Source organism: Macaca nemestrina, chromosome 1, assembly GCF_043159975.1.
Source record: "Macaca nemestrina isolate mMacNem1 chromosome 1, mMacNem.hap1, whole genome shotgun sequence".
Taxonomy (NCBI): Eukaryota; Metazoa; Chordata; class Mammalia; order Primates; family Cercopithecidae; genus Macaca; species Macaca nemestrina.
Genome location: NC_092125.1, coordinates 197,076,152 through 197,098,124, shown reverse-complemented (window position 1 = coordinate 197,098,124; position 21,973 = coordinate 197,076,152). Strand labels below are relative to the sequence as shown.

At 49.5% G+C, this 21,973-nt stretch overlaps 2 long non-coding RNA genes across 3 annotated transcripts; one reads left to right on the top strand and one right to left on the bottom strand.

The window, feature by feature from the left end:
• Positions 1 to 7,932: 7,932 nt before the first annotated feature.
• On the bottom strand, positions 7,933 to 9,445 carry LOC139363086 (uncharacterized). The gene is made up of 2 exons (XR_011622995.1): positions 8,404 to 9,445; positions 7,933 to 8,320 (listed from the first exon to the last, which is right to left on the bottom strand). It is a non-coding gene; the product is annotated as an uncharacterized lncRNA (long non-coding RNA).
• An 86-nt stretch (positions 9,446 to 9,531) lies between these two features.
• LOC105494728 (uncharacterized) lies at positions 9,532 to 20,451 on the top strand. 2 transcript variants are annotated; one of them, XR_011622994.1, is made up of 4 exons: positions 9,532 to 9,640; positions 12,874 to 13,277; positions 13,963 to 14,055; positions 20,309 to 20,451. It is a non-coding gene; the product is annotated as an uncharacterized lncRNA (long non-coding RNA). The 2 variants fall into 2 exon arrangements; XR_011622993.1 differs by lacking the exon at positions 13,963 to 14,055 and having other exon boundaries at positions 9,534 to 9,640.
• Positions 20,452 to 21,973: the final 1,522 nt, after the last annotated feature.

The window sequence follows — 21,973 nt, the reverse complement described above, 5'->3', positions numbered from 1 at the left end:
CCACAAGTGAATGCTGGCAATGGAGGTGGGAAGTAGTTAGGGTCCACCAGGGTCAGCGCTGATGGGGGCACTAAGGCAGCACAGTCTTGCCAGCCTGGGGAGACTCCAATGTGGTCGGGCCATCATGCCCCTGCTGAAAACTCCCCATGGCTCCCCATTGCCCTCAGGCTGAAGTCCTGCAGGAGCTGATCTTGCCTACTCTGAAGCCTCACCCCTCAGCATTTCCTGCTTTTCTTCCTAACCTTCTTCTCTGGCCACACTTCTGTTTATCTGGGAAGACATGGAGGTTGAAGTGCCGTAGCTATCTTGAAGCCATAAGAGGCCTGGGAGGGGAGTGAGAAAGTGGAACTGAGAAGGAGAAATAGAGGGAGAGAAAGGGAAGAGGGAGAAGGAATAGGAGAAAGAGAAATAGAGAAAGGGAGAGGGAGAGGGAGAGAGAGAGAGAGAAAGAGAGAGAGAGAGAGAGAGAGAGAAAATCTGGACAGTTGTTTGAGACTGGGATCAAGCCATATGTGATTAGGTATACCCAACTTTCCAGTCACATGAAGCAATGTATAATCTATTTGTTTGAGCTAGTTTGGGTTGGAGTTTCTGTCATTTGTAACAGAAGAGCCCCAGTGTTGGTGAGGGTCCTGAAACTCGGGCTGGGTATTCAGGCCTTGGTAATGATAATACCTTTCTACTCTGGGGAAAATGCTTAGAACTTGGCTGTCTTGGCTGGAAGGTCCCAACTCATCACTGTATACATGGGGAAACTGAGGCCCAGAGAGGCAAAGTCATACGTGGAGGAAGTGACTGCCACTGGAGATGCTTCAGCAGAGAGGACCTGGGCTTTCTACTGAGGCCGCTGACCTCACCCTGCATGGTGGGACAGTGTGTGAGGCTCTGTTTACACACAGAGGAGGGATAGGAAGGCCCAGATCTGACTCATGGGAAACCATGGTAGTTGGACCTGACCCAGGTTAGGGAGTTGCTGAGACCCACCTGGCAAACCCTGGGCCCCTGGTCTTAGTAGTAAACAGAGGCTGCAGGCCCAAGGGTCAGGAGGGCCTCATGAGTGAGGGCAGATGGGGCAGCCTCAGGACCACCTCTGGCCAGCACAGGAGGCTGAAGGGCTGCAAGATTGAGGCCTAGTTAAGTGGGGTGACACCATGTTGTCCTGCTCAGCTCACTGGATTCCAGCCACCCTGGCCTGCTCTTTTCTGAACTGTGCCTGGCAGTTTTGGCACCAGGGCCTTTGCACATGCTGTTTCACCTGCGTGGAAACTCCTTCCACCCTCCCACTCTGCCTTGCCATCCTCTCGTCATCTTCCAGGCCACAGCTTAAACGTCACTTCTCAGTTTTTTTTTGTTTTGAGACAGAGTCTCGCACTGCCACCCAGGCTGCAGTGCAGTGGTATGATCTCAGCTCACTGCAACCTCTGCCTCCTGGGTTCAAGCGATTCTCCTGCCTCAGCCTCTCGATTAGCTAGGATTACAGGCGCCTGCCACCATCCCCGGCTAATTTTTTGCATTTTTAGTAGAGATGGGATTTCACTATATTGGCCAGGCTGGTCTCGAACTCCTGACCTCATGATTTGCCCTCCTCCGCCTCCCAAAGTGCTGGGATTACAGGCGTGAGCCACTGCGCCCGGCCTAGGGACATCCTTTCTTATCTGCCTTCAATCATTCAACAAATATTTTTTGAGCTCCTAATATGTGCCACATAATTTTCTAGACACCAGTGGTGAACAAGACCAATTTGAGGTTATATTATCTCTGGGTGGTAGAGGCAGGTGGGTAGAACACACACATACGCAGACACACACATAGACACTCCCAGACACACACTTATATAGACACACAGAGATACACATACATAGACATAGACACCCAAACGCAAACACACAGAGACACACAGATACAGACACACACACACACACACATAGACACTTCCAGACACACAAACACAGACACTTATACACAACACACAGAGCCACCCAAACACAGACACTTATACACACACACCCAAACACAGATACACACACACACACAGATACTACCAGACACACAGACACAGACAAACACAGACACTCATACTCACACAGACAGAGACACCCAAACACAGACACACACACACACACACAGACACTCCCAGACACACAGATACAGACAAACATAGACACTCATACACACAAACACACAGATATAGACACCCAAACACAGACACACACACAGACACAGATACTACCAGACACACAGACACAGACAAACACAGACACTCATACACACACAGAGACACCCAGACACAGACACACGCACACATAGACACTCCCAGACACACAGATACAGACAAACATACACACTCATACACACACACACACAGATATAGACATCCAAACACAGACACACACACAGACACAGATACTACCAGACACACAGACACAGACAAACACAGACACTCATACACACACAGACAGATAGAGACACCCAGACACAGACACACGCACACATAGACACTCCCAGACACACAGATACAGACATAGACACTCATACACACACACACACAGATATAGACACCCAAAGACAGACACACACACAGACACTCCCAGACACACAGACACAGACAAAAACAGACACTCATACACACACACAGAGATAGAGACACTCAAACACAGACACACACTCACACAGACACTCCCAGACACACAGATACAGACAAACATAGACACTCATACAGACACACACACAGATACAGACACCCAAAGACAGACACAGACACACACACAGACACTCTCAGAAACACAGACACAGACAAAAAAGACACTCATACACACACACACAGAGATGCCCAAACAGAGACGCATACACACAGACACTCCCAGACACACAGACACAAACATAGACACTTATACACACACACAGAAAGACACCCAAACACACACACACCCACACTCCTACACAGACACAAACACAAGACACACACACACTCACAGATATAGACACCCAAACACAAATACACGCAGACGCAGACCAGACACACGCAGACACAGAAACAGACACACACAGGAAACCGAAACAGAGAGGTGGGGGAATTGATGCTGGGGAAAGTGATAAAGAGTTTTCAACCGCATGGTTGGAAAATAGCTCTCCGAGGAGTCTACATCTGAGAAAGAACTTGAATGAGCGGAAGGAACGCTCTGGGAGAGGGGTGTGGCATTCTAAGCAGAGGGAGCAGGGGAGGGGATGGGGTGAGCCACCAGGCTGGGTGGGAGCCATGAGTGAGGGAAGGAGCGGAGGGCCCAGGTACAGGCAGAGCTACAGGTCAGGAGCCCTGGCCTTTCAAGTCCCAGTGAGGACAGGGATCTTGAGAAGCCACTGAAGGCTTTTTTTTTTCTTCAACTTTTATTTTAAGTTCAGGGGTACATGTGCAGGATGTGAAGGTTTGTTACATAGCTGAACATGTGGTGGTTTGCTGCACAGATCATCCTGTCACCTAGGTATTCAAGCCCACCATCCATTAGCTATTCTTCCTGATGCTCTCTCTCCCCACCATGCAACAGGCCCCAGTGTGTGTCCCCTGCCATGTGTCCATGTGGCCTCGTCACTCAGCTCCCACTTACAAGTGAGAACATGCGCTGTTTGGTTTTCTGTTCCTGTGTTAGTTTGCTGAGGATAATGCCTCTCAGTTCAAAGGACACGATCTTGATCCTTTTAATAACTGCATAGTATTCCTTGGTGTATATGTGCCACGTTTTCTTTATCCAGTCTGTCATCGATGGGCATTTGGGTTGATTCCATGTCATTGCTATTGTGAGTCTACAGGGACCTTGAACAAATTTACAAGAAAACAAGCCACTCCATTAAAAAGTGGGCAAAGGACATGAATAGACACTTCTCAAAAGAAGACATACATGTGACCAACAAACATATGAAAAAAACTCAACATCACTGATCATCAGAGAAATGCAAATCACATCCACAATGAGATAGCATCTCACGCCAGTCAGAATGGAGATTATTAAAAAGTCAAGAAACAACAGGTGCTGGCAGAGAAAAGCTGCAGAGAAATAGGAACGCTATTACACTATGGGTAAGAGTGTAAATTCGTTCAACCATGGCGGTAGACAGTGTGGCGATTCCTCAAAGACCCAGAGGCAGAAATATCATTTGACCCGGCAATTCCATTACTGGCTGTATACCCAAAGGAATATAAATCATTCTGTTATAAGGATACGTGCATGCGTATGTTCATTGCAGTACTGAAGGCTTTTTAAGAAGGGGGTGGCGCAGTCTGAGTCACGCTTTAGCAGGCTCCCGCTGGCTGCCGTGGGTGGTGGACAGCGGGTGGAGTGTGGAAGCCGGAAGCCACGCCAGCCGTCCAGGCAGATGATGGTTGCTGGGGCTGGGACAGGAGCAATCATAGTGGGGAAGGGGTTGGTTTTTGGATATAGTTTCAAGGTCGAACCAGTGGGATTTGCCAAGGACCTGGATATGAGGCATGAGGGAAAGCAGGCAATGGCTTTGGCCTGAGCTGCTGGGTGCTGCTTAGTGAGATGCGGAGGTGGGAGAGGAGATGGGTCTCAAGGGAAGCCTGAGTTTCATTTAGGTTGTATACAATTTGGGATGCCTCTCAGGCCAATGGAATGCCTAGCAGGGAGTTGTATATGTGAATTTCGCGTTGGGAGACAGGGGTATGGCTGGAGACCCACATTCGTGCATCCTCAGTTTACAGAAGGCATCTAGCACTGCTTTGTCCTCGATGAGCTTATCTAGGGAGAGAGAGTGGAGAGAGAAGCCCAAGGCCTGAGCCCCAGACATCTCTGCTTGCTTCTGAGACATCACTCTTCCCTGGTTGTCACCTAGCTGGTTCTGAGGTCAGGACTAGTAGAGGGCTTGGGTTTATTTCCTAGAGCTGGCATCACAAATTACTCTAAACTGCTGGCTTAAGAAAAAAATCTATTCTGTCATAGTTCCAGAAGGCACAGCTCCAGCATTTAGGTGTCTGCAGGGCTCTATCCTTTCCAGAAGGTCCAGGGAAGAATCTTTTCTTGATTTTTCCAGCTTCCGGTGGCTCCAGGACAGGGGTGTACCCCGGAGGTAAGGAAAGCTGGGGGAGAGGCCCCTGCTGAGCAAGTTACTGGTCAGTCTTGGGGTTGCCTTCAGGGCTGGTGGGCTGGGAGCAGAAGCTCTGAGCTCTTCTTTCTAGAAAGAAATTCGCCCTCAAATCCTTTCCTAACACCTGGGGAGTGCCACCCACCCTCTTCAGCCAAGGTGCCAAATGCTAATCCTGGTCTGGGCCCAGATAAGCTGCTGTTTAAATAGTCAGAGATTAGTTTTCAAATTGACAAACAGAGCCCATCTGGAGTGCTCGGAGCTGCCCCCTCCAGGGCCTGGCTGAGCAAATCCAGTTTAATTAGTCTTGGTGCTCAGCCCAGCAGGGGTGGGGACGGGTTGGGGGAGGGGGTGGTGGCCTTCCTCCAGCTCAGCTACTGGCCTCTCCAAGGCAGTTGGGCTAGCCCTTGTCTGTCTGTCTGTCCCAATCCTCCTCCTCATTGTGCTGGGCCCTCAAGAGTTAAAGAACAGGAGCAGGTGTGAGGATTCACTCTGCCTGTCCCCTAGGAAGGATGGACCTGAGCCCCTCCTTCCACAGCCTCCCCTCTACTTCTCCTCACTGTGCAGCGGGCTCCAGCTGCAGGGAGCCACCTGAAGTTCCTTCACACATCTCATGCTTTTACCTGTGCCTGTGTGTGCCACTGCATCCCTTCATTCATCTGTCTAATAATTATGGAGCACCTACTGTGGCTGGGCACTGTTCTAGGCACAAAGGAGACAAAGGCTCTGCCCTCTGGAACTTTTGGTTTAGGAATGGGTGATAGATATTGGCCAAATAATCACACAAACGGATGTTCAGTCCCAGACTCTGCAGTGTGTTCATAGAGTACAGTGTTGGGAGCATGTGGGGGCTCAGTGTGGCTGGCAGGGGTGGGGGACATAGAAGGGTCAGAGGAGGCTCCAGAGGAAATGGCATTTGAGTTGAGATTTGAAGGGCGATGGGGAGTCAGCCAGGTGAGGGGGAATGAGTTGAGAGAGAGAGAGTGTGTGTGTGCTCGCAAGTGTGTATTGCGTGCATGTGCGTGTGTGCACACATGACATTCCAAGCAAAGGGAACACTGGGCACTTGCCCTAAGGCGAGGAAGCCTGGTACCCTTGCACACCCAGGAGAAGGCCTGTGTGTTTGGGAATGGGAAATGGGGTGAGGCCAAGAGGAAGCGGTGCGGGGGTGGGCAGGAGGCTGGGCTTCCTCAGCATCCAGTCCATCTCAGTCTTTGAACCCAAGAACAATGGGAAGCTCTTCCAGGCTCCAGGCAGGGGCATGATCAGATTTACATGGAAAGAGACTGCATTGTGTGCAGTGTGGAGATCAAAGGCCTCTCTGCCTGGAATGCTGCCCCAGACACCTTGCCCTCCTGGGCACCTCCCGGGGGAGCACCTCCCGGGGGAGCACCTCCTTGTCCTCACCCACCACAGCCCACGGAGCAGGCTGCATGGCTACTGCCTGTTCCCAGGTCTGAGGCTCCCCTTGCACCTGTCTCTGTCTTCTCGGTGCCCACCTTGGTGCTAAATAAACATGTTGAATGAGCGAGTGAGTGAATGAGTGCATAACTGAATGAGATTTTGGCTCAAGCGTTACCTCCGTGATGAATAAAGACAGTCCTGACTGAGCTTGGGGCCAACACATTTACCCACTCCTTCCTTTGTGTGTTCACTGACCTGCACAGAATCTGTCATCTCCCCAGCCCCAGGAACTGGTGCTGTGCTGGCAAACAGGTAACAGCCGGCTCTCCAGAGGGGGAAAAGCCCTGCTTTGTGGTGTTTGCTCATCTAAGCAAACATGCCTGCTCACCATGGCTGATTTGAAGCTGCTTACCTGACATCACTGAACACAGAATTGGGTGGGGAAGTGTGCAGTCAGCTCTTGGAAGCCGAACAAGGCAGCTCCAGCCAGCACTCCCTGAAAAACTCTACTGTTAAGAGGAAGCCGGGCCCACAGTCTGGTCAGGGCTGTGAATGTCCCAGCAGGGCCTCAAGTGGCCACGGCTGCTTGGGAGAAGCAGCATAGTGTCGTGGTTAGGACACAGGTTCTGGACCCAGACTGCCTGGCTTTGAGTCCTGGCTTCTCTGCTGATTAGCTGTATGACTGAGGGCAGTTAGCTAACATCACTGTGCCTCAGTTTCCTCATCTGTGAAAAAGGGGTGATATTGATCATTAGAACTCCCTTCCTAGAATGATGTCAGGATTAAATTAGGCACGGTTTGTAGAGGACTTGAAAAGGTGTTTGGCACATAATCCATATTTAATAAGCTCCCGTGGTGCCCTCAACAAAGAGGCCTCCTTTCTATCCATCCTTCAAGGCCAGTGCAGCTGCACCTGCCTGTGAGTACCCATCCCCTGGGCCCAGGCTCCTCACATCCCCTGAGCATAGGCAGCACTTCCTGGGCCCTCCTTTGGTCTTTAGAAGGGAGCTTCTTGTCTACAGCCAATGACTGCAGCACTTCCGCGCCCCCATGCCCAGATCTGAGATTCTAGACCTGGTTCTTTGTGGGGAGGGTCTTAGGAACCCACAGAAACTGCTAAAATTCCAATGATACAAATTCTGCAAAGGAAACTGGGGTTATAATTCGGGAATTTTTAGTTGAAGTGACTTAGAAATGTTCAATTTAATGAGATGTACACCCTCTAAAAAACTGGGAAATCCCAGTCGTGCCCAAGGACACAAGTTCATGGAAACCCCAGGCAGAACTGAACAAGAAGAGACCAATGTAAGTTTCTCACTAATCATCATTTGGTGCTCATTGATTTGTTTTATTCTCTCTGAGCTGTGAGAGACAAGGAGGACCTGGATGTTTAAAACAAAATTAAAAAGGGGACCATTCTGAAATGGGAGGAAATTGTATCCATTCATTTTATTTTATTTTTTTCTGCAGATTTGGAAGAGACAGTGTCTATTGGGGAAGTCCTGGTGAGGGACAGATGGCATACTCAAGTGTTTATGAAGGTGAGGATGGGGGCAGGGGACCCCCCAAGGAGACGGAAGGTGGTGGCAGGGGGTCATCACCACCCTGGATCCAGTGAGTGCTTTCTAGGATGCAGAGAACACAGCCGGGGCACACACACTGTAGCCAAAGTCTCCCTCTGATATCCTGGCCTGGAGCCTGGGGCTGTGCATAGGAGGACTGGACTAGAGGATGTACTGGTTGCTTTGTCCTTGAAACCCTCACTTCGTCTTCTCCCAAGTTTGCTGCAAGTCTCAGTGGAAAGGAAGGTGGCTGGGGCTTGCTGAAAGAGAAAAAAGAATCTCTTGTGAGAGTCTTTGCAAACAGTCCTTGGGCACCCCAGCCAGGCTTGGCCTGGACACATACATGCGCAGTGGACCAGCAGCTCTGCCATCCTTCAGGACACAGACGGGAGTTGGCCCTCGAGTTGGAAAGTGGCAGTTGGCACAACAAAGGTAGAGCCAGGCTGGGCGGAGGCCAGGGCTCCCTGATGGGTTTGCTTTCTTCCTGGTGATTACCCATTACCTCCCGTCAGTGGGTGATAAACTGTTATCACGGAATTATCCGCCGCAGGCTCCAGCATCAGTATGAAATCCATTACTGTCCGTCAAGCCCTGTGGCTAATGGGAAAAACCCGGCAGCTGCCTGGTGCGCCAGGCGGGGCTCGGACTGATCCGTTATCTGTCTAATACTTCAGCAATCACACCTCATAATGGAATCTTGGACAGGAAATGACAAGAAGTCCCAGGATGTGTCGTTCCGATGGGCATGTGGTGGGTGAGGCTGCCTGGTGGGTTCTGGAGTGTGGAATGTGGCAGGGAGGTGAGCCAAAGGGTCAGCCTCATTGCCAGCCCCATGAGCTACAGGGAAAACTTTTGCTTGTGGCCCATGCACAGGTTCCCAGTACACAGCCAGACAGACAAACATGTTTGTGGATAGGAGGCTGACTGACTGGATGAATGGACGGATGGACAAAAATGTAGATGAATGGATGGATAGATGGATGGACAAAAATATAGATGAATGGATGGATAGGTTGATGGACAAAAGTATAGATGGATGAATGGATTGGTGAATAGATAAATGGATGAACAGAAATATGGATGGATGGATGGATGGATGGATGGATGGATGGATGGATGGATGGAATCCCAGGCCACATCCCAGGAGGCTGGGATCTGTGCCTTGCTCTGTTCCTACTAGCCCCCTCTTCCTGGGCTGAGTGCCTGTCTCGTCAAAATGCAGGGATCAACCAGTTCGGCAATCTGGTGTGAGTGTGAGCACTGAAGTCAGACAGATCTGTGTTTGAAGCCCGACTCTCTGGCAGCATAGCCTCAGACAATTGACTTCATCCTTTTCTGCCTCTATGAAGTAGGATGATACTAGAACAATATCAACTGGCTGATACTTGGTGCCACTGGGTGGTGAGGGAGGCATCCCTGCTCTTGTCCCTCCCTGTTGATGACACCCAGTGATGTCATAGAGACGTGCTCATAGAGACAAGTGCTTAAACCCAGACTCTGAGCATACTGCAACCTGAGCGTGGGCTAAGCACTTCTTTCCCTCAATCCTCCCATGCCTCATCTGTGAAAGGGGGCTGATGGTATGTACCTTGAGGTATGGTAGAGGGCTTTTGTGAGATATCATCACCTCTCTGGTTTCATTTCCAATCCTCTCCTCTGACTCACTCTGCTGTAGCCACACTGGCTTCTTTGCTGTTCCCCAAACATGCCATGCTCACTCTTATGTCAGGGTCTTTGCACTGGCTGTCCCCTCTATCTGGAAGACCTTTCCCCAGATGTCCACCCACTATCTTCTTTGGTGGATGCCGCTCTTTACCACATGTCCCCAACTCCACAAAGCCTTTCCCAGCCACCTGATCTAAAATTACAACCCTCCTCTCCATTTCCCACCCTGTTGCCCTGGTTGTTTTCACCCTAGGCACTTACCACCCCGTTTACACACTGTTGGCCTAGCTCCTTCCTAGCACGGAAGTTCCCCGACAGCAGGGAGTTTTGTCTCTTTGATTTGCTGCTGTATCCCCAGCAGCCTGGGCAACATCTAGTTCATAGTAGATGCTCACTAAATATAAATGTGAGTGAATGAATGATAGATAGATACGCATAACACAGTCTCCTCCCTCTGTATACCCTGAAATATTGCGTTGAATTAATTCATGGAAGCAGAGGAGATATCTCGGGTGGGGAAGGATTGGAAAGGAGCTAAGCAACCCACTGGCTCAGCCAGGCTCTGAGGGAGACTTCCAAACCCAATTAGCAGTTTTATTAAAGGCAATAGGATTAGAAGCATTTGCAGCAAACGTTTACTTGGCTTGAGCTCTCTCTCTCCACCCCCAGGGCAGTGCCTTGCTTCTCTGTCTCCCTGCTCAGGAGACAGGGCTCCCAGCCGGTCTGTGACCGGACCCAGAAGATGGGGGCTGGAGATCTGTAAGACTGGACTCTCCCTCTCTCTTCTGTCATCCCCCACTTCTACCCACTGCCCTAGCAGGTGTCCCTCCCCTCAGAGCAAAAGTGGGAACTTCACACCCCTGGGCTTCTGCTCCCTGCAGGGGAAAATGCTGTGTACATTTCCGTAGTCAAATTTCCTTTATTTTTACCCTCCTCTGGGCTTTTGCACTAGCTGTTCCCTCTCCCCAGCTCTTGGTGTGGCTGGTGCCTTCCCTCCCTTTAGCTCTATGCCCAAATGTCACCTCTTTAGGGACACCCCCTCTGACCACCCTACCTCAAGGAGTCTACCAAAGTCACCTTGCTTATTTCTTTCGTAGCTCTTACTCAAGTGAAATGATCTTGTTTTGCATTTGCTGTGCAAGTAAATGATCCTGACATCAACCTTGTCATGTTAATATGATATCATTCCCATTTTACTGATGGGAAACAGAGGCACAGAGAGGTTATGAAGTAACTTTCCAAAGCCACACTGCAGGCTGGGGGTGGAGCTGGGAGTAAACTGAAGTTCAGTAAATGCCAAGTCCCCGCTCTTTCCTTGCCATCGCAGAGAGTCTCTCCTTAATGAATGGAGAGCCCTGAGGTGACTTGCATTCACAACTCCTGTATGCACAGCCTCATTCAAACACAGAGAACACAAGAATCCCAGCTGGGGGCTGGGGGTTGGATGCATAGCCCAGCAGGCCAGCCTCCACGCCCCCAGCCTGCTGACTGCTAAAAGCAGAGGTCAGCCTGTGGACCCAGGCACAGGAGGGACAGTCACAGGCTGCGTGTCCTCCAATTTTCAGCCCAGTGGGGCCAGGAGGCTTCACCGCATTGGGCAGCAGTATATTCCCACCTGCTGCAGATATTAATTTAGGGTTTATAGAAAAATCCATACGTTGTGAGTTACCCAGGGCGGCGGTCGCAGGGAGAGGCACAAAATCAATAGTGAGAGATTGTCCTCTTTCACAGCTTCTGTAAACGGGGCTGCCTGGGCCACTCAGGGTAGGTACAAGCAGCCGGAAGTCAGTGGGCTTCTGGCCCTGTGTGGTGGCGCCTCTGGCTGCCAGCCTCAGGAGACTCGTTTCGGCGCCTGCTGGGACTGATTTGTAGTCTCTCTTGGCACTGTCAAAGGGCTCGGTAAATATTTATTAACACTTCTCCGCAGGCGATTGCGCCTTCTTGGCTGCAGTTCCTTGGGCATCAGACTGTGGCAGAGATGCTCCTTGCCATACCCCATGGCTTGCCTGTGTCATGCAGTAAGGGTGCCCCCAGGGAGAGCAGAAAGTGAGGTCCCAGCCCAGGGTGGAGGCAGTGGCTCCATCTTCAGGGAGGGCTCACGAGGTTTTTGTCAAGGAATCAAAGTTGTGGCTGGGCAGATGCTGAGTCAGAGAGGACCCCACTCCCACCCCCAGTGACTGCTGGACTCACGGCTGGATCCACTTGATTTCATTTGCAAGCTCTGTCTCACTCTTGGCCGGGATCAGAGGTGTTGGAACAGCGCTGTCTAATAGAAATCTAATGTGAGCCCCAAATGCAATTTTAAAATTTTCTAGTAGCCACATCAAAAAAGGGAATAGACCAGGCTTGATGGCTCATGCCTGTAATCCCAGCACTTTGGGAGGCCGAGGTGGGTGGACCACCTGAGGTCAAGAGTTCGAGACCAGTCTGGCCAACATGGTGAAACCCAGTCTTTACTAAAAATACAAAGATTAGCCAGGCGTGGTAGCCAGCAACTGTAATCCCAGCTACTCGGGTGGCTGAGGCAGAAGAATTGCTTGAACCTAGGTAGCAGAGGTTGCAGTGAGCCGAGATTGTGCCATTGCACTCCAGGCTGGGTGATAAGAGCGAAACTCTGTCTCAAAAAAAAAAAAAAAAAAAAGGAACAGGTACGATTAAATTTAATAACATACTTTACTTAACCTCATAGATCCCAAATGTCATCTCAATATGTAATCAAAATGAAAAGGCATAAACGAGCTATTTTACATTCTTTTTGTTATGCCAAGTCTTTGAAATTGGGTGTGTGATTTTATGTTTAGAGCACATTTAAATTTGCACTAGCCACATTTCAAGCGCTCAGCAGGCACAGCTGGCTACCGCATCGGACAGCACAGTTCTAGAAAGCAGTCTGGGCTTCATGTCTCTGCTCAATACCAATACAGAGCCAGGTGCAGGGTGGGTGGGGGGGCTGGATGTGTGGCCTGGCAGTGTTACCCACCAGATCTTTCCAGTTCTCTTGGGCACAGAGTAGTCTTGAACTTGCTCAGTCCCGGAAGGTGGGGGTGATCACATGACTTGTTTTGGCCAGGGAAGTAGGGCTGGACGTGGTAGGTTAATCTTTAAGAACCAGGGAGCGATTCACCAAGCTCTCCTTCCCTCCGCACAGGGACCAGCAATGATCCAGATGGTGGCTGTGCTCTGTCTGCGTGGGTCCCAGAGTGAGACGCTGAGGTGCCGGTCTTGTTGAATGGGGAGGGCTGCTCTCTGCTCTGGAGATGGCACTGTGCTCTCACGTCCACATTGTGGAAGGCAGAAGGCCAAGAGACACTGAGTGACGCGTCTTCTGTAAGGGACTCAATCCCGTTCGTGAGGGCTCTGGCCTCAGGACCTATTCATCTTCCTAAAGGCCCCACCTCTTAACACTGTCACACTGGTGATTACGTTTCAACACATGAATTTTGGGGGGACATCATCATTCAAACCATAGCACCAGGTGTCACTTGCCCTGTCCACCTTCTGGGGCTGTGGGATGCCAACTCCGGGGTCCCTGGATCTCACAGCAAGCTGCAGGTATGTGGAGCAATGCCTAATGAGTGAGAAGATTCCCTGAGTGGCTCTGGAACTACAGTAGGGCAGACAGAAGCTACTTAAAGTGCTGGCCATTTTATGCCCAGTGGAGCCCTGGCCCTTTCCCACAAATGCCTACTATTTGCTAAGGTTCTCAGAGTGCACACCTGAAAAAATCACCTCTGTCTCTATAACTTTAAGGGGATGGGATTTCCTTGGGTCCTTTGTATATTTCCCAACCGCAGTCATCCTAGGACTTTGTGGGAGTCTGTGTAGACAGCACACCTGGGGAAGAATGGCTGAGGCCAGGCTAAAAGGTATGTGTACACCATGGTGGCTGTAGAATTATTCGTGATGACCCATCTGGAAGCAGCCCTCAGCCCATCAGTAAAGAGTGGAGGGTGCTTCAATGATGGGATCCTGCCCCATGGAACCTCTCCCACCCAGTGGATATGGCCACAATGGTTACAGAGCAGCCCTGGGAGATCCCCACCACAGCTGGCACTGAATGGCATCAGTGCCCAATGACTGATGCAATCATATCAAATGTGCAGGGCAGCCAAAGGAACTCGAAAAAGGGAAGAGTGAAGAGCCAAAGGATTAGAAATGATTTTCTCTCTTTATCTAAAGAGTCTTTATTGTTTGTGGGGCAGGAGGAGTGATCATTTACCACTGCTCTGGTTTGCAGGGAGAAGCATTTCCACTGAAACATCTCCCAGACCTAGCTCTTCACTCGCTCACCCCCGCCTCCCCTTGGGAAGAGGAGGAACTCCTTTGATTGGTGGGTTCGGGTGAAGGCACTGAGCATGCTCAGCTCCCGACCCTCCTCTCTCTAGGTTCTGCCTGCCTGCAGAAAGGTTCCCTGCATCTTTTTTCACTAGCTGAGTGGGCTCTGCCTGGGCGAGGCAGATCTGTAGTTCCGGGGAAGAGGTTCTGTGTTCTCCTGTGCACCGAAGCTGGAGTTTTGATCTCCATTTGTCTGATTCTGGTGGGAAGAGAGGGATGTTATATTGGGCTTTCTCAAGCCTCATTGGTGTCAAAAATGTATCTTGGTAAAAAAGGAAATGGATGATATATATATATTTTTTCAAGTCGGGTTTTTGCAAAATGCTTTGCTTCAGACGCGGTGTCCAGTGGGCGTTGCCCTCAATGCTTCACCTGGGGCGCTCCACTGAATGCTGGGGGTGACTGGATCATGTCACAGTAAAAAGTAACTGAAAGGCACAGTAAGAAGCACCTGGATCTGGAAGAGGCTGGGAGGTGAGGCCCCACATGTTACCCAGCCAGGAGAGCACCAGTCTGCCATTCACTACCATGTGTCCTTGGACAAGACGCCTCAACAAATGTGGGGTGTGGGCTTTGGAGTCACACAGACCTTGGGGTGGTGTCTGACTTCCCCACTTACTGTGCGATCTTAGGAAAATCGCTTAACCTCTCTGAGACTCAATTTCCCCATCTATCAAACAAGAGTAAGAGGCATTCTTCCTCCAGGGGTCCCAGGGTGCACATGATGGTGCTGAGTTTAGGGCACCATGACCTTTCACCGCTGTTGTCCGGTGGGATGGATGGAGGTAGCCAAGAGATACCTATGGGCCTCGGAAAACTCTGGAAATACTGGAATTGGGCTATTTTCCCTTCCCCCTTGTCTCTTCTGTTCCTCATCTGTCTAATAACCTTTCAAAAACTCAGCCCACCGCCCACCACAGAGGCAGGGAACATGTTCCATGGTCAATGGTCAACCCCCACCTCAGTGTTTTGGGCCGATTTCACGCCAACACGTCTTCGCATTTTGACTCCATCAGATCTAGCCTCTCTATTTCACTGCAGAATTGTGGGTTTTTCTCATAAAGTGTTTACTGGGTATGTAAAATATAATCACAGCTTTATGAATATGAACTAGATTATTTTAATGATTGCAGGTAATTTAAAACTTAAGGGCAATCACATTTTCCAGTCGTCTTTCAGTGCCTTAGAAACACGAGCGAGCGGTTCTGAACAGCCGCGGTCTCGCTTGCCTGCCCCTCAGCAACGGCCCTGCTCCAACCCGGTGTTACAGTGATCTGATTATTGTAATTGATGACATTAGGAATAAGGAATCCACACAGAATAATACAGGTGCCTGTCATGCCAGAGTGGTTTTATTCATTGTTAGAGAAGTTCATAAAGTTGAAAGAAAGCATCTACGTGGGCTAGAACAGCACAAAGCATGTTTTGGTCCTTTCTTAATTTGTGAATAAAATGATGAATTCCAGAAGCCTACTTTCACTGACAATTGAAATCAGCCCTGTACACCCCCGTGCCTGCTCTCTACCCCTGGGAGCTCTGCTCTGTCTTCCAGTCTCTGCAGGAAGCTCCTGCACTGGCCAGCCCTAGGCTCCCTGCTGTCCCAAGGCCCCAGTTTCTGTTTCTTCTTCTTCCTTGCTGGCCTCATGCAATCTCTCCCTTGGACTCTCTCCTCATGCAGAGCCAGCCCCTTTTGGGTATGACCACTGATAATAGACATAGGGATCTGAAAACTCTCATTCATCTTTCTAGAAACCAGATCCTCTTTTTAGGGGGCAGCTGTAAACTCTGTGGATTTCTGCTGTCCATTTTACAATTAAATATAATACCTATCATTTCTTGAGTGTTACAATGTGCAAGTGTGGTGTTTAACGGCACATAGATTAGCTAATGGAATGGCTTACTGCCACCTCATATTACTGATTTTCTTATTTCCATTTTACAGATAAGGACGCTGAGGCTCAGAGAGGCTACATTATTTGCCTAAGAAAGTACATTTTAATTAGTGGCAATGACAAGATTCAAACCCAGGTTTTGTGTGCCTTTCAATGATTACAAAGTTGCTTTTCCTCAGAGAAGCGAGGGAGGAAGAAAGTGGGATGTGGATGCAGGAAAATGTGGGTGCAAAGGTGTAGAGGAGTGGGATTTGGAGATGTTCCTGATAATACTTGGAGGCTGTTTTTCTGCAGGGGAGTGGGAGGGGAATTGGAAGGCAGGTCCTTGGCTGAACAAGAGATAAGGAGTTAGTTGAGTGGCGGAATGCAGATTGGTGAAGAGGAAAGAAATTTTAAAATATGGAAGAGGAGAGGTGGAAGAGTTTATGGATCAGATGCACTCAGGAGGAACTGAGAGTTCAGATGAGGTAGATGTCTAAGAATGAGGAGACTCTCCAGACCACATGGTTGCACGAGGTTGTGTGATGTCCTTTAGCCATGCGGGGGGCAGTGGAGATGAAGAGGTGAGAGGTGAGAAGAGATGTGAGGCTGCCTCCTGATCCTCACCGCAGCGTGTGCAGGAGGGGTGGGGGGGGGGTTCAGGGAGCATAAGTCATGCAGCTCCAGCCCATGGACAACAGGGGACCACACCCAGGCTGCTCCCACACCCCCGTCTTCACCTCTTGGGCCACCCAGAACTGCACTCTGCAAGGTGACGCTGCAGATTCCCAGCTCAGGGACATGGTTAAGGGAGGATGATTTTCTTCTCATTCCTGCTAATTTGCTGCTTCTGCTTAAGCTCATAAAAAGTTTCCTAGCAAAACCATTTCGGCCTGAGTTCCTGCTGGAGCCCGCTGAGCTGCTGTAATTAAGCTTTGATTAGCCGGCTATAAATTCCCTTTCGGAAGCCAGCACTGCCCTTGGAGGGCCCCAGCAGTGTGTTCGGTGCATGCCTGCCCCAGAACTTGGGTGATGATTCCCAGTGTCAGTGGTTAGTGAGCATTGTCAGGGATGGAGGCAGAGATCATCCTACTCAGTCTGACTGAGGTGGGCATGTGCAGGAAAAAGACCCAGGCCAGCTCACTACCTCCCAGAAGTGGGACAATGATGGGCTGGGGTTCGGAGGCAAAGGATGCTGGTATGAACAGCCCCTTTGGAAAGCCCTTCCTGGCTTCTGTTTTATAACTCCAAACAATAGGCCCCGGCCAAATATATTTTTGTAACATCACAAGCTTGTTGCAAAGTCAGTTTTATGGATGCACTAAACCTGCCTTTTAAATTATCATCAAGTGTAATAAAACGGCAGAAAATCATCAATTTTCCTGAGAATGTGAGTAAAGTGAAAGTTAGTTACATGTTGGCATGTGAACTGCGGTCCAGCTGTGTCTATAATCGGAATTAAGCCCTGCAAGCTTTGTGAGAACAGCTGTTTTCTGATGCAGCAGCCAGGCTTATATTTTATTTGGAGGAGGTAAGGCTGGAACCTCAGAGAAGTGGCCCCTGCCTGGGAGACAGAGAACTGAGGGCCTGCATGCCTGTACACTCACCCACAGGCCTCTGAGGAGGAACAAGAGGTTCTGAATGTTCCCCGACAAGGACCCACCTTCCACTCCAACTCCATTGAAACAACTTCCAGCTGAAAGCTAAGACAATCAAGATTCAGGATGACCTGGACTATGCAGTGGGGAACAGGCAGTAGTATGCTACACATCTTTAGTAACTGGCTCTCAAAAAAAAAAAAAAGAAAGAAAAAGAAAAAGAAAAAAAAAGCATGATGTGGCTGGGTGCAGTGGCTCATGCCTGTAATACCAGCACTTTGGGAGGCTGAGGCGGGTGGATCACCTGAGGCCAGGAGTTTGAGACCAGCCTGGACAACATGGTGAAAACCCGTCTCTACTAAAAATACAAAAATTAGCCAGGCGTGGTGGCAGGCGCCTGTAATCCCAGCTACTTGGGAGGCTGAGGCAGGAGAGACGCTTGAACCTGGGAGGCAGAGGTTGCAGTGAGCTGAGATTGCACCATTGCACTCCAACCTGGGTGACAGAGCAAGACTCCATCTGAAAAATAAATAAATAAATAAATAAATAAATAAAATATATATCTCTCTAAAACAAAGCATGATGTGTAGCATTTGCTAGGCTCCATGGTGTAAATACTAACAATTTCAAAGTACCAAGGTTGGTGCCACCGAGTGGAGCTGGGAAGAGATACACAGCAGTGCACCATTGTATTTCCACCATATGGATTCAGTAGACATAAATAACGTACGGGAGCATCAACGAGTGCGAAATATAGCACAATAATTAAGACATGATGAGTTTTGAGTGTTCATTACCTTTGTTTCAATACAATTTATTTAACTGTAAGTTAATATAATTTAATTTTTAATAATAGCTGTGTCTAGCTGTGTTTAACAGCTGGTTTGCACATTCTTGAAAAATTAACCATGGACTCTTACGAGCCAGTTTGAGCCCGCACCTGCAAACACTGGCACAGGTCTGGGAGCGTCCTGCCAGATCGCAAAGTCTCCCAAGGCAGGACCACCTCTGTCTAGCTCACTGCTGGATCCTTTTCACCGAGCTCAGTGTTCAGCGCTCAATAAATGTATCTTGAGTTTATGAATAACAGGTGGCAGGAAATGTGCTTTTACAATGGTGTTCTCCAGGGGCTGGACTGATTCAAAGCCAAACAGTTCAGCCCCACCACTGCCTGGATCCACCAGGGACACCACAGGATCTTCCTGGAGAAGGGAAGGGGAGGGAGGGAAAGGAAGAGGAAGGAAAGAGAAGGGGAGGGAAGGGAAGGGGTAAGGGAAGAAAAGCGAAGAGGAGGGACAGAAATAGATACAGAATGCCAGCACCTTGACTTTAGCCCCATGAAGCTGATTTTGGACTTTTGGTCTCCAGAATTATAAGATCAATTTGTGTTTCTTTTTTTTTTTTTAGAGGAAGGAATACATCCCAAGTCGTTAAACTGTGTGTTATTTTAAAGCCACTAAATTTGTGATAATCCGTTACAACAGCAATAGGAAACTAACACACCTCCTGAGAAACACACCCAGCTTCTCACTACCGTCTTCCCTCTGACTCTGACCTGCCAAGCCTCTCCTCCAACAGCTGACCTCCAGGAGTCCCATCTAGGCTCTAACTTCCAACTCTCACCTGCAGAGCGTGACTCAGGGTTCACGCTCATCTTTGACACCTTGAGTCTCCTCTCTGATGCCATATTCCTGATGCTCACCTCCCATCTCTCAGCTCCTGAGGCTGACTTCCAAACTCCGACCCGCACCACTCACCTCCAGCTTCTCGCTCCTCCAAGTCCCCCTTCAACATCTGGTCTTCTAGCCTCCTGCTTCCTCAGTCCTTGGGACCTCTCCCACTTAGACCTCCCTATAGCCAGCACAGGCAGAGCCTCGTGTGTGATAACTCTCAATCCCTCTTCCAAGGATGGAGCAAGAGGGCAGGTGCCTTTGGGGTGGCTCAGCTTGCCTGCGTTTATTTATATGTATTTATTTGTTTCTAACTTATATTCAGGGTACATGTGCAGATTTGTTATACAGGTAAACTCATGTCGTGGGGGATTTGTTGTACAGATCATTTCATCACCCAGGTACTAAGCTTAGTACCCAATAGTTATCGTTTCTGTTCCTCTCCCTCCTCCCACCCTTTACCCTCAAGTAGGCCCCAGTGTCTGTTGTTCCCTTCTTTGTGCTCATGAGTTCTCATCATTTAGCTCCCACTTGTAAGTGAGAACATGCGATGTTTGGTTTTCTGTTCCTGTATTAGTCTGCTGAGGATAATGACCTCCAGCTCCATCCATGTCCCTGCAGAGGACATGATCTTGCTCCGCTTTTTATGGCTGCATAGTATTCCATGGTGTATATGTACCACATTTTCTTTATCCAGTCTGTCACTGATGGGCATTTCCGAGAAGTGCAGAGGTGATAAGAGTGCACAGAATTGTCAGCATGTGGGGATTAGCAGGCTGGCACATTTCCTCCTGCAGGCAGCCCTGCTCTGTGGTGCTCAGGACATAAGGCATTTCAGGAGAAGCATCGTCTCCTATGACTTTGGCAAGGTGAGGACTTTCGGTGTCCATGGATGCCACCTGTCAGCAGGAACCCCTAGCTGCTTTAGGACACAACCCCATGGGTTACCTAGGTTGATTCCATGTTTTTGCTATTATGAATAGTGCTGTGATGAAGATTCACATGGGTGTGTCTTTATGTCTTTATGGTGGAATGATTTATATTCTCCTGGGTATATACCCCATAATGGCATTGCTGGGTCATTCCCCGTGTTTTATATGTTCCAATAGCTGCAACCACCCAATGGCAGAACAACCGGCTGAAGAGGGCAGAGTTCGACATTGTCATCGACTGGGAGAGAAGAACCGGCTTGTTTTGACAATATACTTTAATAAATTCAACCAAGTAGTCAATAAATATTGAACTGAATTGACCTGAATAATCTAATAATAATCAAAGCTACTGTTTATTGAGGATTTATTACGAGTCTGACACTTCAGCTTCATTTTTCTTCTAATTCCCATAGTTACCTCTGGGAGAAGTACTATTATTTCTCTCACATTATAGGTGAGAAAATTGAGGGTCGGAGAGGCCAAGGGAATTACCCAAGGACACACAGCCAGAAGGTGGTAGAACTGGGATTTGAACCAGTGTGGTCCAGCGCTCATGTTCTAACCACACTCTTAATGATTTCTTTTCATTTAAGCCTCAGTTTCCCTAGCTGTAGAAGGGGGATCATGGCACTATCAGCCTCACAAGCTGGTGTGGAGGTAACTGCAGAATTTCTCTGGGGCTCTCGAAATGCCACTACAGCAGTTGGCTGCTGATGGCAAGCCCTAGCCCAAGCTGGGCACTGGTCACTCTGGGTCCTCAGGGACCCTGCTCCTTTTGTGTGGAGCCTATAATTCCTAGAAAGCAGCCACTCTTTTCCCATGGCCTTCCCTGGGTTTCCTTTTAATGGCTGCTCCGTGCCTGGACGATCCTTCTCCTGAAATGCCTTATGTCTGTGAGCGCTGCGGAGCAGGGCTGCCTGCAGGAGGAAACGTGCCGGCCTGCTAATCCCCACACGCCGACAATTCTGCACACTCTTGCCGCCTCTGCACTTCTCAGAAATGCTTTTTAAGTGGCAGATGCAGCTTATGTTTCCCCTGTGCCAACAGGAGCGCTTGCTGCCAACGCTGACGGCCGCCCTCAGACCTGGAGACAGCCTCATGAGTCCTGGGAGATGCAAATACTCAGGGCATCTTGAGATGGGGTAGGGCTGGGTTCTAGAGCAGCTAGGGGTCCCTGCTGACAACAGGTGGCATCCATGGATACTGAAAGGGCATACCTTGCCAAAGCCTCCCCTATCCCAGTCCTGATGTGGTGCTTACATTTCCCCATTAGTGCCCTTAGGATAAAGGGCCTAGCTCCAGAAGGCTCTTATTAGAATACAAATGTGGTATCTAAGATTAATGAGACATTAATAAAGCAGGGCTTGACTTTCTTAAGGACCTCTAAGGACTGGGAACACCATGAGTCTCCCTGAGGGAGGTGCTGAAACAGGGTGCCAAGCTGTGCTGGCTTGACATCAGAGGTAACCCAGGGTGTAGCCTGATCTGTCTCCTACCAGCTGGGTGACCTTGGGCCGGGATCTTAACCCTTGCTTCACTTTAAAATGAAGCAAATGATGGAATCTATGTTAAAGGGTGTTGGGGGGATTAGATGGGAGAATGCACCTCAGATGCTTAGCGCAGTACCTGCCTCTTAGTAAGGGACCAGTAACAGACAGTCACCTGAGATCCTGAGGACACCAAGCTCCAGAGCCCAAAACTTCCTGGCCCCAGGCCCCCTCAGCCCAAGACAGCGTGGTTCCTCTGCTCCTGCTCCTTTCTCTTACCTCTAACACCAGCTCAGGGTGAACGTTCCCGGTGGGATATGGGCTCATTGGTTATTCTGGTCCTCTTCTGAGCTTG